Here is a 12,270-nt window from a genome sequence, read left to right as displayed (position 1 = left end):
ACTAAAATGCTGGTTTTACCCCAAATTTTTCATTTTCACAAGGGGTAATTGGAGAAAAGTACACCCCTCACAGAATTTAATAAGGGGTGCAGTGAACATTTACATCCCACTGGCGTTTGACAGATCTTTGGAACAGTGGGCTGTGCAAATGAAATATTAAATTTTTCATTTTCACAGACCACTGTGGGGTATAAATGCTCACTGTACCCCTTATTACAATAAGTGAGGGGTGTAGTTTCCAAAATGGGGTCACATGTGGGGGGGTCCATTGTTCATTGTTTTGTAAACACACATGGCCTTCAATTTCGGACACATTCTCTCTCCAGAAGCCCAATGGCGCTCCATTTCTTCTGAGCATTGTAGTTCGCCCGCAGAGCACTTTACATCCACATATGGGGTATGTTCTTATTCAAAGGAAATTGGGCTACACATTTTGGTGGTCTTTTTCCTATTCTCCCTTGTGAAAATGAAAAATGTAGGGTAACACCAGCATTTTAGTGAAAAAAAATATTTTTTCATTTTCACATTCAACTTTAACGGAAATTTAACGGCGACTGTGTAAGGGTATGTGTATATGTAGTGTTTTACCCTTTATTATGTGTTAGTGTAGTGTTTTTACGGTACATTCTCACGGGCGGAGGTTTACAATGATTTTCTTGCTGGAATTTGAGCTGCGGTGGAAGATTTGCCGCATCTCAAACTTTCAGCAGAACTCGCTGTAAACCCGCCCGTGTGAATGTACCCTGTACATTTACATGGGTGTGTGGGGGGGGGGGGACCTCCAGCCGTTGCAATACTACAACTCCCAGCATGCACTGACACACCATACATGCTGGGAGTTGTAGTTATGCAACAGTTGGAGGCACACTGGTTGCGAAACACAGAGTTTGTTACCTAACAGTGTTTCGCAACCAATGTGCGTCCAGCTGTAGCAAAACTAGAACTCCCAGCACGTACAGTCTCTCAGTGCATGCTGGGAGTTGTATTTTTGCAACAGCTGTGGCACGCTGGTTGCAAAACACTGAGTTAGGTTACAAACTCGGTTTCACAACCAATGTGTCTCCAGCTGTCCCAAAACTGCAACAATCAACATGCATTGACAGTCGAAGGGCATGCTGGGAGTTCTAGTTTTGCAACAGCTGGAGGCACTATGTTACAACTCCCAGCATGCCCTTTGGTAGTCTGTGCATACTGGGAGTTGTAGTTATGCAACAGCTGGCTGCACACTTTTTCATAGAAAAAATGTGCCTCCAGCTGTTGCATAACTACAACCCCCAGCATTCACAGACTACCAAAGGGCATGCTGGGAGTTGTAGTTGGAACTCCAGAAGTAGCAAACTCCCAGCATGCCCTTTGGCTGTGCATGCTGCGAGTTGTTGCTAAGCAACAGCAGGAGGTGAATAGGCCTCACATCCTGCTGTATCCTGCCACCGGGACCGCCACCGCTGCTGCCGCCGATCCTGCTGATCCCGAGGGGACCCCCGCTGGACCAGGGCAAGGTAGGAGACCCCTGCCGGCGCTGATTGCCGCCAAGTTTTTTTTTTTTTTTTTAAACTGACACTGCCGTTTTTTAGCCAAAGTGTATTCAAAAGGATGGGAGATATAAAGGAAGGACTTATACTTCTTACTACTGCATCCACTTCTGACTTTGGCTCACAAACTGCAGGGTAGTTTTCTAAAAAACACCAGAATTTGTGTGTGTAAAATTGCGCCTGGGAATTCTGCTCTGTGACTCTTAACATTCGTGTGAATAGGCCTTCCGCGGACCCACTATTGTTTGGTATTTTTCTGACCTGAAGAAATGCCAAAAAAACTGCCTCCTCATTTCTCAGTCACAAGATTAAGTTTTTTTTTCTCTCCAAAAATAGCGTTAGTGTAGGGTCACACATAGCGTATATGCAGCATATTTCACTCTGAAAAACTGTGCTGCGTATTCTTCTATAAGCAGATACACTGGGGTACCTGGATGCAGCCCTGTGTGTGCAGTAAGGTTTGGAAGTGGGCCCAGCACAATGTGATTGTGATGTGCAGGCCCGTCTCCAAACCTTACTGCACACACAGGGCTGCTGCGGATAGTCCTGTGTCTGCTCGAATACGCATTGGATTTCCTGCTGTGTAGCGGTTTTTACGCTGCCTATATGCTATGTGTGACTCTACTGTGTATTGGTGGACATTTTCCTTGTAGAATTCCTTAGTAGATTTGCATTGTCCAAAATTATCTGTAATCGGCTCTTTTATCTATAGCACTATTTTAGGTGTAATCTGTCTGATTTCACTGGAAGATTGAACATGCTCAGTCTTCTTTTGCAACCCAAATCCTCATTGGAACTTCCGACACGTGAACTGTGCAATGGAATTCCCATTAAAAAGTACCGCAAGGCAGAATCCGTACAAATGTGAGTGGGGCCCTAGTCTTTACTTTTACTTGTTTTTATGTGGGACCTAAAAGCATGGTGGAGGCCTGTGAAAAATGAAAAAAAAGCAATCTGATTGGTTGCTATGGGCAACTGCACCACTTTTTTCCTACACAGGTTTTGATAAATCTCCCCCATATCTCTGTAGTGGTTTTGGCAGATTAGCCCAATTCAATAGGGCTGATCTGTTCCCCAACTAAACACAGAGGGGAAGATTTATGAAAACCAGTGTAAAGAAAGATTTTTACAGTTGCCAATAGCAACCAATTAGATTGCTTCTTTCATTTTTCACAGGCCTCTTTGAAAATGAAAGAAGCGATCTGACTGTTTGCTATTGGCAGCTCAGCAACTTTTCCTCTGGACAGGTTTTGATACATCTCCCCCAGAATCCAAGGGCGGAAAATTACCGGCAGGAGATTCGGAGTACGTCCAGGACATTGCTGTCCCAATAAATGGCAATGTCTGCAGGGCGGATTCCATGTTCTGGCAGAATTTTTAGCTAGAAATTACGTCCAGAAAAATTCTGCAGTGTGCATGGGTTAACGAAAAACCTATTCACCTGGATTTTACCTTCAAGCAGCCGAATTTTCAACTAAAATTCCTAAATGGAATTCTGGTCCTAAATGCCATAGTGTGAACCAGGCCTTATTACCTATGCTGTAAACACAGTCATTGTTTAGGGTGAAGTAGGATGGATGAACTTGTGTCTATGTGACTGGGTACACATACATATTCCTGTCATGGTGAGGGTGCATTCACACCACGTTTTTGCAATACAGTTCCCGTATACCTTTTCAATGTGAAAACCGTATGGAACCGTATTGAAAACTGTATGTATTGACTCTCCATTGAAAACCGTATGCCAAAAGATGCATCAGGTTGTGTCCGTTTTGCATCATGTACGGTTTTGTCAGTTTTTTCCCCGTATCTAAAACCGTAGTCTACCACGGTTTTTGGTCCAGGTGAAAAACTGTATTAAACCATATACGTTTTTTTTTAAACATGGGAGTCAATGGGAACCGTATGTGCATATGGTTCCATCCGGTTTTCACCATCCGGTTTTTGACTTTGCACAGTTTTTTTTCTTGGAATTTCAATCAAACAAGTGAAACTTTATTCAAAATGGAGTGAAGAGTTAAAAACGTATACGTTTTTTTCCTTAACCCCTTAACGACCACTGACGTAAATGTACGTCCTGGTTTGGCGGGACTTCCCGCACCAGGACGTACATTTACGTCCTGTGTATGACCGCGAGCATCGGAAGGGTGCTCGTGTCATACACAGCAGGTTACGGCTGCTAGCAGCAGCTGGGGACCCACCGGTAATGGCGGATGTCCGCCATTAACCCCTCCGATGCCGTTATCAATACAGATCACGGCATCTGCGGCATTTTGATTGGATGATCGGATCGCCCGCAGCGCTGCCGTGGGGATCCGATCATCCAGCATGACAGCCGGAGGTCCCCTTACCTAGCTCCGTCCGTCTCCCGGAGTCTTCTGCTCTGGTCTGCGATCGAGCAGAAGATCACCGATAATACTGAGCAGTGTTGTGTCCTATACATAGCACTGCACAGTATTAGCAATCAAACGATTGCTATAGATAGTCCCCTATGGGGACATAAAAAGTGTAAAAAAAAAGTTGAAAAATCCCCTCCCCCAATAAAAATTGTCAGTTTTTCCCATTTTACCCCCAAAAAGCATAATTTTTTTTAAATAAACATATTTGGTATCGCCGCGTGCGTAAATGTCCGAACTATCAATGGCGTTAACGTAAAAAATGTAAAAATTCCACAAATCCTGCTTTTTTGTCACTTTAAAAAAAAAAAAATTATAAAAAATTATCTAAAAGTTTTATATATGCAAATGTGGTATCTAAAAAAAAGTACAGATAACGGCGCAAAAAATTAGCCCTCATACCGCCCTATATACGGAAAAATGAAAAAGTTATAGGTGGTCAAAATAGAAAATTAGATTACTGATTTTCTACAAAAAGTTTTTGATTTTTTTTAAGCAGTACAAAAATATAAAAGTATCTAGCCATGGGTATAATTTTAATCGTATTGACCCACAGAATAAAGAACACCTATCATTTTTACCGTAAAGTGTACAGTGTGAAAACTAAACCCTCCAAAATGTGCAAAATTTTGGTTTTCATTTAAATTTCCTCCCTAAACAAATTTTTTTTTGGGTCCGCCATACATTTTATGGTAAAATGAGAGGTTTCATTACAAAGAACAATTGGTCTCGCAAAAAAAAAACAAGCCCTTATATGGGTCTGTAGATGGAAATATAAATTAGTTATGGATTTTAGAAGGCGAGGAGGAAAAAAAACGAAAACGCTAAAATAAAATTGTCCTGGTCCTTAAGGTGAAAATGGGCTTGGTCATTAAGGGGTTAAAAAACGGATGCAACCGGACATAGTTTTTCAAACCTTATACGGGTTGAAGATACAGTTTAGTCAGGTTTTGAGGAATCAGTTTTTCATCAAAAACCTGATACGGGAACTGTATTGCAAAAACGTGGTGTGCATGCACATTCGACATTGGGGGCGTTTCTCTGCTGTATGCCCTAGTGACGCCATCTGTATCCTGACCCCCGATAACTACGATGTTCAGAGACCCCAAGACATCTGGAAGACTCCTTCACTCCACCGCCTAAAAATAGCCGGAGCGGTGCGGCCGTGTCCCCTCCTCTTCCTCTGTCATCATCACCTCCTCATCATCATCATCATCAGAGGAACCCGCCTCGGCCTGTGAACGCCCCCTTCTCTCCCCCTCAGTGTACACACATCCTCCTCACCCTGATTATTCATCTCAATATTTATATCCCTGCTCTCAGCGGGCAGCGCTAACGAGCGGCCGGGGAGTCCAACCACCGAACGAGCGCGGACTACAAGAAGCCCGGGAGTAGGAGGAGAGCGAACCTAGGAGACCGGAGCTCGGCCAGTTCCCCCGCATCGCCTGCTGCCTGCATGTATTTACTGTCTGCTGACTCCCGCTTAGCCCCGACCCCCCGCCGCCGCCGCCAGCAGCAGGAGCAACAACAACAACAACCAGGCCCGAACGGAGGACAGCTACTGAGCCCGCCGTGTTGTGAGGCGCTGAATGCAGGTGAGGGAGGAGGCAGTGAATGTGTGCGCCGGAGAAGGGGGATGTGGATCTTTGTCTTGGCATGCTGTAATGTGTATGCACATGTGCCCGGGTCCTACCAATTAGCACCCCCCCCCTCCCCCGGGTAAGGCCCCGCCACGCTTTACTTCCCGTGCGGAGAGGTGTGAATGGAGGTGAAGTCCCGCCAGCCCCCATTGCCAACCTCCTCTCCCTATTGTATAGCACAGCTCGCCCTCCCCTCACACAAGTTTTCCTGTCTCTTTGTCTTGCACACGTAAATATGTCGGGGCTCAGGCCAGGCCGCTTGTTTGTTGTTTAATTTTGCTTCCTTTGCTTGTTGACCTCCCCTCGTGTGCTCATTGTTTCTCTTCCCATCCTGGCCCATGAGGCACATACAGTGGCTATGGAGCCCCTATACAATGGGAATTGGGTCAACCCTGGTGAGAGGAATATAGGCCCATATCTCTATAAAATATACATGGAATGTGTTGGCACACTAGTGATAACACCATGAGGTGACATGATAGAAGTTGTTAAATTAATTAGAATTGTTATAAATGTATCAGCCCCATATGCCTTGTATTGTGCTACTACCTGGATCAGTGTTTCCCAACCAGAGAGCCTCCAGCTGTTGCAAAACTACCAACTCCCAGCATGCCCGGACAGCCTTCGGCTGTCCGGGCATGCTGGGAGTTGTAGTTTTGCAACAGCTGGAATCACCCTGATAGAAAAAACACTGACCTGGACACTGTGCTGTAGTAAAACAATCTAGTTGTGTGGCTAGTAAAACAAAAAGCAACCATACTTCATCTAGTGCCTGGCTTCCCTATTGATGTGATCTAGTAGCCGAGGCCTGCCCTCACTTCCTGCATTCTCAGGCCTATTGAAAATACCTGAAGTACAAACACACACTATTTTTCTGCTGGTGATTGCGTAACCTGTGTATGTATATATATTTTCACACGATTTATATGTAGGAAGGAAGAGGAGGTGGCCCAGACACAAACACACAGCCTGGGCCTAGCAAAGAAGTAAAACAACCAAGGCAGCGGTGGGGATTATTCTCTGCCCAGCTTGCAGACTTTTATTTCTCAAATATAAGGTCCATTATCCTCTGCTCCAGGATTTTTCTTTGCCAGGCTACCTTACTAAGGCGGCATTCGCCGGTGCCGGATCCGGCTGGAGGAGGGGCAAACCGGGCACTCCCGTACCCCAGCCGGATCAGCTCGTGACTCCATTTACTTTAATGAGCCGACCGGAGTCAAACGGTGACTCCAGTCGGCTCAGTTTTGACCCGTATCCGGTTTTGGACCGGACCTAAAACCGTAGTATACTACGGTTTTAGGTCAGGAAACGGCATACGGGTCAAAACTGAGCCGACCGGAGTCACCGTTTGACTCCGGTCGGCTCATTAAAGTAAATGGAGTCACAGGCTGATCCCGCTGGGGTACGGGAGTGCCCGGTTTGCCCCTCCCCCAGCTGGATCCGGCACCCGTATGTAAAAATCAAGGTGTGAATGCAGCCTAAGAGATTTCATTTCTCCCTTAATTTCCTACCTTTTGTATGTAGTTCTTCTGTTGTGCTAGAGTTGTTTGTATCTATGGGATCTCACAGGCTGCCAAAGATGCTTTTACCTCTTTAGATTGTTTTTCCAGAAAATTTTGTAGATTGACACGTTAAAGCTTGTACAGTTTATGTAGACATTTTGCGTCTCTAATTTTAATTGCAGAACCTAGCCTTTTCTTACTGGAAAGAGTCCTCGGGTTAGGTAAAATGGTTAGAATAGTGCACTCATGCAGTCTTGGGAAATCCCGTATTAGAGTAGGGTCACACATAACGGATCCGCAGCGTATTTCACGCTGCAGATCCGCCGGTGACCCGACCCATTTTGTGCCTACAGCTGTTGCCATGCGCTGTGCACTCAGACATCATGGCTGCTCTGTGATCTCTTAGTAGACTCAGCAACTCGCAGACCCCCTGTGTGGCTGCTTGACTAAACAAAGCTTGAAATCCTGAGCATCAAATCTGCGCAGAATACTGTACATGTGAATAGACCCTAAAGGTATAAATACACTCAAAGGGGGACATTTATTAAAACCCGTCCAGAGGAAAAGTTTTTACTTCTTTCATTTTTGAAAAGACAACTTTTCTTCTGGACTGGTTTTGATAAATCTTCCCCAAGGTGCATATGCAGAACAAAGCCACCTCACAAATTTCATTATCAAAGGCAAAGAGTGTGTTATCTGTCAGGGTGGAATGTTGAGGGATCACTGTAGATAAAGTTGGCACTACATTAACCTGTTGGGGACCAAGGGTGTACAGGTACGCCCTTGCTCCATGGTACTCCCGTGCAAACCACTGGGGGAGGCAGTCCGGCGATTCCGGGCTGATCGGATCTCTGGTGACCCAATAGCCCAGAAAATAGGGATGATCAGAGCTGTTGGAGACAGCCACCATCATCCTAAAGGATAGGAGCGAGGTGGAAGTTCATTTTCCACCACTCTGCCCGGCCCTGAAAGTCCAGTTCAGAGCGGGGGAAGATGGTGGCGCTGATGTGGGGGGGGGGGGGGGGGGGTGTTAGTTACCTGCGATCATGCGGGGACCGGCGGCTGAAAGCACGGCAGGCAAGTGACGGCAAAATCAAAGGCAGCAGTGAAGATCACTGTAAAGTCCTAGCATGCCCAGTTAGCCTTTTTCTGTCTGGTCATGCTGGGAGTTGTAGTTTTGCAACATCTGTAGGGCCACAGTTTGGAGACCACTGTGCAGTGGTCTTTAAACTGTGTCCTTCCAGATAATGCAAAACTACAACGATCAGCATGCCCACAGTCCAGGCATGCTGCGAGTTGTAATGCTTTAACATCTGGCCCTTTAGATGTTGCAGAACCACAACTCCCAGCATGCCCGGAAAGTCTCAGCATGCTGGGAGTTGCAGTTTTGCAACATCTGGAAGGGCACTGTTTGGAGTCCATTATACAGTGGTGTCCAAACTGTAGCGCTCCAAATGTCAATTCAAAGCATGCGAAGACTCTCAGCCCTTCAGATGTTGCCGAACTACAACTCCCAGCATACCTGGGCATGCTTGGAGTTGAAGATTTGCAACATCTGTAGGGCTACAGTTTGCAAAACACTACACAGTGGTCTCCAAACTGTTCTCCTCCAGTTGTTGCATAACTACAACTCCCAACATGCCCTTCGGCTGTGTGGGCATGCTGGGAGTTGTAGTTGTAGTGTTTAGGAAACAGACATTGGTGCGGAAACACTGCGGTAGTCTGTTACCTAATGCAGAGTTTCCTAATCCCAACCAGTGTGCCTCTAGCTGTTGTAGAACTACAACTCCCAGCATGCACAGTCTGTCAGTGCATGCTGGGAGTTGTAGTTTTGCCCCCCATGTGAATATACAGGGTTGCCCCATACTTTTAATTTTCAAGAGGTAAAAGGACCCCCAAAATTTGTGACACAATTTCTCCGGAGTACAGAAATACCCCATATGTGGATATAAAGTGATCTGCGGACGTACAACAAGGCTCAGGAGTGAGAGCGCACTATGTACATTTTAGGCCTAAACTGGTGATATGCACAGGGGTGGCTGATTTTACAGCAGTTCTGACATACATAGTTAGTACGGTCGAAAAAAGACATATGTCCATCAAGTTCAACCAGGGAATTAAGGGGTAGGGGTGTGGCGCGATATTGGGGAAGGGATGAGATTTTATATTTCTTCATAAGCATTAATCTTATTTTGTTCCAGGAATGTATCTAATCCTGTTTTAAAGCTGTTAATTGTTCCTGCTGTGACCAGTTCCTGAGGTAGACTGTTCCATAAGTTCACAGTTCTCATGGTAAAGAAGGCGTGTCGCCCCTTGAGACTAAACTTTTTCTTCTCCAGACGGAGGGAGTTCCCCCTCGTCCTTTGGGGGGGTTTAACCTGGAACAGTTTTTCTCCATATTTTTTGTATGGGCCATTAATATACTTATATACGTTTATCATATCCCCCCTTAAACGTCTCTTCTCAAGACTAAACAATTGTAACTCCTTTAATCGCTCCTCATAGCTAAGATGTTCCATTCCCCATATTAGTTTAGTCGCGCGTCTCTGCACCCTTTCCAACTCCGCAGTGTCCCTTTTAGGGACAGGTGCCCAAAACTGAACAGCATATTCCAGGTAAGGCCGTACCAATGATTTATAAAGGGGGAGTATTATGTCCCTGTCCCTTGAGTCCATGCCTCTTTTGATACATGACAATATCCTGCCGGCTTTGGAAGCAGCAGCCTGACATTGCATGCTATTCTGTAGTCTGTGATCTACTTGTACACCCAGATCCTTCTCTACCAGTGACTCTGACAGTTTAATCCCCCTAAGACATACGATGCATGCAGGTTATTAGTACCCAGATGCATAACTTTACATTTATCCACATTGAACCTCATTTGCCAAGTGGATGCCCAGACACTTAGTCTATCCAAGTCATCTTGTAACTTATGCACATCCTCTATAGACTGTACCGTGCTACAAAGCTTGGTGTCATCTGCAAAGATAGAAACAGAGCTGTTAGTACCATCCTCTATATCATTGATAAATAAATTAAACAACAGCGGGCCCAGTACAGAACCTTGGGGTACACCACTAATAACCGGGGACCAATCAGAGTACGAATCATTGACCACCACTCTCTGGGTACGATCCATGAGCCAGTGTTCAATCCAGTTACAAACTAAAATTTCCAAACCCAAAGACCTTAACTTACCTGTCAGACGTCTATGAGGGACAGTATCAAACGCTTTAGCAAAATCCAGAAACACTATATCCACAGCCATTCCTCTGTCAAGGCTTCTACTCACCTCTTCATAAAAGCAAATTAGATTGGTTTGACAACTTCTATCCTTAGTAAACCCATGCTGGCTAAACGCAAATAAACGCAAAAAAAAAAAAAAAATACCCACATGTGACCCCATTTCAGAAACTATACCCCTCACAGAACATAGCAAGGGGTACAGTGAACATTTACACACCACAGGTGACTGACAGATTTTTGGAACAGTGGTCTGTGGAAACGAAAAATGTAATTTTTCATTTGCACAGCCCATTGTTACAAAGATATTTAAAAACGCCAGTGGGGTGTAAATGCTCACTGCACCCCTTATGTTCTGTGAGGGGTGTAGTTTCCGAAATGGGGTCACATGTGGGGGGGGGGGGTCCGCTGTTCTGGCATCATGGGGGCTTTGTAAATGCACATGGCCCCAGACTTCTGTTCCAACCAAATTCTCTCTCCAAAATTCCATTGTCGCTCCCTCTATTCTGAGCCCTCTACTGTGCACACAAAGCACTTTACATCCACATGTTTCATTACTCGAGAGAAATTCTGCTATTCCTGTAAAACATAAAGGGTTAACTAACTTTCTGAATGTCCTCTTGAATATGTTGAGGGGTGCAGTTTTCATAATGGGGTCCATTATGGAGTATTTCTAACATGAAGACCCTCAAATTCACTTCAAAACTGTACTGGACCCTGAAAAATTCAGATTTTGAACTTAACTTGAAAAATTGGAAAAATGCTGCTAAACTTTGAAGCCCTCTGATGTCTTCCAAAAGTAAAAACATGTCAACTTTATGATGCAAATATAAAGTAGACATATTGTATATGTGAATCAATATATAATTTATTTGGTATGTCCATTTTCCTTACAAGCAGAGCTTTAAAATTCCAAAAAATGCAAAACTTTCAAATTTTTTATGAAACTTTGGAATTTTTCACCAAGAAATGATGCAAGTATCAATGAAAATGTACCACTAACATAAAGTAGAATATATTCCAAAAAAACTATCTCGGAATCAAATTCATAAGTACAAGCATCCCAGAGTTAGTCAGAATTGCAAAAAAAAATGCTCTGGTCCTTAAGGTCAAAATACCATTTTTTTTTATTTATTTTTTTTTTTTATTTTTATTTTTTTTTTATTTTTTTTTTTTAGGGCCGATACTGATAGTCTGTGACCTTTCAGGCCGATAGCCAATAACTTATACCGATATTCCGGTATAAGTGATCGGCGATTTCTTCCCCCCCCCCCCGGCCCACGAAGAGGCGGCTGCAGATCATTGATTTAAAGCGGGCGCTTTAAGTCAATTAACTGCAGCTGCTTTTGTGGGGCCAGAGACCGCCGCCAGCTTCTCTCCCCCTGCCGGTCCTTAGTACAACAACCGCCACTGCCCCATTGCCTCCCCATCCCCGGTTTTATAATTGCCTGTTCCCAGGGCCCAGGGTCCGCGCTACTTCTGGCTCCTGCAGCGTCCTGAGCTGTCACTCTGCGCACTGACGGTGATGTTGCGTTGAGGACGTCACTCGTCATTGCGCAGCGCACAGTGTAATGCAGGACGTGCAGGAGCCAGAAGTAGCGCGGACCTCGGGAACAGATAATTATAAAACCTGGGATGGGGGAGGCAATGGGGCAAATTTTGAAATTTTGCGCCAAGAAATGATGCAAGTATTGACGAAAATTTACCACTAACATAAAGTAGAATATCATGGAAAAAACAAGCTCAGAATCAACTTCATATGTAAAAGCATCCCAGTGTTATTAATGCTTAATGTGACAGCGGTCAGATGCGCAAAAAATGCTCTGGTCTTAAGGCCAAAAGGACCTCAGCCCTTAAGGGGTTAACTGCAATACCACATTTGTTGTATACTAGGCCACGTATCGGGAATGTAACATCCAGTATGTGGGATGTACGACAAATGCTTTAAAGGTGAGGG

The 12,270-nt window shown here is 44.7% G+C and overlaps 1 protein-coding gene across 2 annotated transcripts in view; it reads left to right on the top strand.

Annotated features, from left to right (window-relative positions):
* Positions 1–1,479: 1,479 nt before the first annotated feature.
* The window catches only part of CNOT6L (CCR4-NOT transcription complex subunit 6 like), a 68,067-nt gene continuing 57,276 nt past the window's right edge, over positions 1,480–12,270 (top strand). The window contains exon 1 of one of the 2 annotated variants that reach the window (XM_056568804.1): positions 1,480–1,499. The gene's annotated coding sequence lies outside the window, so the exon portion shown is untranslated. Of the gene's footprint in view, positions 1,500–5,213; positions 5,524–12,270 lie in introns of those variants that run through there. The other variant, XM_056568802.1, reaches the window with a different exon arrangement.

This window comes from Hyla sarda, chromosome 1 (genome assembly GCF_029499605.1).
Source record: "Hyla sarda isolate aHylSar1 chromosome 1, aHylSar1.hap1, whole genome shotgun sequence".
Taxonomy (NCBI): Eukaryota; Metazoa; Chordata; class Amphibia; order Anura; family Hylidae; genus Hyla; species Hyla sarda.
This window is presented reverse-complemented; position numbering and strand designations above follow the sequence as displayed.